This window comes from Zingiber officinale, chromosome 9B, assembly GCF_018446385.1.
Source record: "Zingiber officinale cultivar Zhangliang chromosome 9B, Zo_v1.1, whole genome shotgun sequence".
NCBI lineage: Eukaryota > Viridiplantae > Streptophyta > Magnoliopsida > Zingiberales > Zingiberaceae > Zingiber > Zingiber officinale.
The window spans coordinates 11,499,852-11,503,204 of record NC_056003.1 but is presented as its reverse complement, the minus strand read 5'-3'; the positions used below and the strand labels follow the sequence as shown (position 1 = coordinate 11,503,204).

Here is a 3,353-nt window from a genome sequence, read left to right as displayed (position 1 = left end):
CGGTTATTAACTGCTTCTAATTGTTTGCCATTAGAAGCTGTTAGAAACTATTTTTAATGCATACCTTTAGAAGTGGTTAATAATTACATCTGATTATTTATCATTAGAAGCAATTAGAAATCGCTTGTGAATATATTTATAGAAGCAGTTTTAAAATGATCCTATATCGTTAGGAGCGGTTTAAAACCCCTTCAAATATCAAATTTGAACCAATTAAAAAAATGATTCTATATAATATTTTACCTGTACATTTATTAAATTTCCAAAATCAAATACAATACCAAATTAAATCAATTCACGATATTCACATTTCAATTCACAAAATTAATTTATATTCATAACATATTGCATTACCAAAACAAGTATAATATTCATATTACATTTCAAAATATTAATATATCTCATTTACATTTTTCTCCACAATGTACCACAAATCCTTCTTCAATTTCTAAAATATATACAATTTTTAATAACAAGTCTTCTCCAACCTTCAATAACATATTCAATACATATAACTAAAAGAGAGAAGTAATGACATCAAGAGGATCCAATGAAAGGAGGAAACCATTATGTGTGTCTTCCAAGAGGCGCTTTGGCCATATGCAAATATAGATACATTATATCCATCCAAAGCTGATTGCACAAATAGTTGAACATCGCAAAAGAATTCCCCTAGAAATGTGCATATAACAAGATAGTGATGAGTAGTCAGAAAAATATTGTTCACATACATAGTAAAACAAGATGAACAGAAAATCAAAATTAGTTAAAAATTGTCCTTTAAAGCTTTATATTTAGCATCTGAAAAGAAAAAATAAGTGAAACCATAGCTCATACAATCAATTGTTCATGTATGTTTAAAAATGTTAACAATTAGAAGAAGTTGGAACCTAATAAATGTCTAGAATAGTAAAAATGTTTTACCTTGTCCAACATGAGGGCCATATATATACTCGATCAAATTCATAATCCTTTTTAGGATTGGCAAGAGAATTATCACTGGTGTTTACTTAAACTGTGAATTCATCTAGAAGCTCAATTATAGAAAGACCTTCATCTTGGTGGCCTTATACAACAATATACTTTAACATTTCCTGAAATGACAAAAACCTTAAAACATAAGAGGATTGTAACAAAGAAGTTATTTAGAAAGAAATATATAACACAACTAATGATACCGTAATCCAACGTACATATCTTAATAATAAATAAAATAGACAACAAAAATATAATATCCAACAGAGAAAGGACATAACAATATATTACTATAATAAAAGATGATTTGTTTAAAATACTTCTTCTATATTTTATTTATTATATTGAGACAAAAATAATAAGTTGACAGATATAAATATAATAACATTGATTAAACAAGATATAAATAACTCAAAGGTAGAGAAATGATAGCCCATTTCCAAAAATATAAGTGAAAAGTCACAGAAGAGCTTCAACCAACCACCTATTCTACATTAACTAAGTCTTACAATTTTTTTTATAGTTGTAAGTAATAAAATCTAACCTAATTAAAAGAAATATGAAGTAAAACATTAATGAAACCTAGACTAATCTAAACTAAGTGCATCTGAATAAAGAATAACCTACACTGGCATTTAAATGAAATAAAATCTCACAAGGATTAAAAACACAATAGGAAATAAATGCATCAACTAAAACTAACCATTGGAAGAAACATATTGCCAAATAACGTGAAAGCATGATTCAAATTAAGCTAAGTGCACACATCTAAAGCATGGGAAATTAAGCATGCAAGGAACCATAGAGCAATTAACAAAACTTAATCTATCTAACCTAATGGCATCCAAATGAATAATAAACATTAATAACATCCAATTAAACAAAAACATTGCTGAAATGAAATGAATTGAAGTGCATTGACACAAATAAAAGTAGCAAGAATGTAAGAGGCAATTCATCGAACACATAGTGAGCATCAAGTAATTCAACCCTAATGCATACAATCTTAAACAAGTGAGGATAACTTCGTTACAAGTCAACAACCAACAAGACACACAACACAAAAGAAATCAAATAACGCATTACAAATGTGTTGCTGCCCGGAACCGCTGAATGGATTATTTGTGGCCGGATTTGATGAAGCCAGAGTTATGGGATCGCCGGAAGGAGGAAGTGCCACCCGGATGAAGTGAAGGACTTCTTCTCTTCTAACTTGAAGAGAAGAAGGGGAAGCTGCCGATGAAGGGTTGTGGATGGCGGAGTGGCTGCCCTCTCCTCTTCTAACCCGAAAAAGAGAGGGGCGAAGGCTATCCGATGATGGTGAAGAAGGACCCTCCTCTTCTAACCCAAAGAGGAGTTACGACGAAGGGAATGGGGCTGTCGGAGTGCGAAAGGGGCTGCCCTCTCCTCTTCTAACTCGAAGAGGAGAGTTGGCCAAAGGATGGTAGTGTTGTTGGCGTCGGGTGAACTTGGTCTGTGAGTTGCTTGAGTGAGAAGATGATGGGAATAGAGAACATGGAGAGGAGAGGTAATGGACATGGCCGGCCGGCAGTGAGGAGATGGAATGGAGCCGTCGGCCGTTGGTGAGGGAAGGAGGAAGGCGGCGTCGTGTCTTCGTGTGCGTGAGAAAAAGTTGTGTGGGCGAAGAGATGTGTCGTTGGAAGGAATACCAACGCCTGATCGCCGTTCTTTTAACGAGTGATGTGAAGTTTGGATTTGATGACCTGATCACGGTTTGGAATTGATGATTCAACAATTCGACGAATTTAGATGGGTTGATTCTTAATCTTAATCGTCCAAGATAATTACTTTTCATAGTTCGGAACCGCCTATTCACAGTTTGTTTCACGATTCGTCATGGTTCGGTTCAAGATTATTATGTTAAAAAAATTAAAAATTAAAAATTAAAATTTATTAGAAAAAAAGACTTGCACTTATTTAAGTTGCCTATATATCCCCTTAGGGGAATCAAAATACACGTAGTTCTTTTACATTTTTATTCTTTTATATTGTTACTCATTTCCATTTCCCGTTCCTGTCGTATTTATTCTCTTAGTATCGAAATCTTTAACTTTGTCATCTGAAAGTTGCATTCCTTAGATTCTTTTTTCCGATCTGGTCCAATCGTCCAGTAATGCTTAGACTTCCAAAGAGTCGGGAGACAAAGTTGATCATCATTCATCTAATATGTTGCCGCCGACACTGAACGTCTGCTCCACAACAACAGTTGACACTGGACAAACTAAAATTTCTTTGGCGATCACGGAGAAGATCGGAAAGCTTTGACCCTTCTGTGACCACCACTTTAAGATATCGAAATTTCGCTATCTGCTTCATTAAAATAAAAAAAGTTGTAAAATAATTCTCAAGTTCCTGTG

At 33.7% G+C, this 3,353-nt stretch overlaps 1 long non-coding RNA gene across 1 annotated transcript; it reads right to left on the bottom strand.

Moving 5' to 3' along the window:
* Positions 1-370: 370 nt before the first annotated feature.
* On the bottom strand, positions 371-2,693 carry LOC122024494. Its single transcript, XR_006123441.1, has 3 exons — positions 2,062-2,693; positions 925-1,094; positions 371-672 (listed from the first exon to the last, which is right to left on the bottom strand). It is a non-coding gene; the product is annotated as an uncharacterized LOC122024494 (long non-coding RNA).
* Positions 2,694-3,353: the final 660 nt, after the last annotated feature.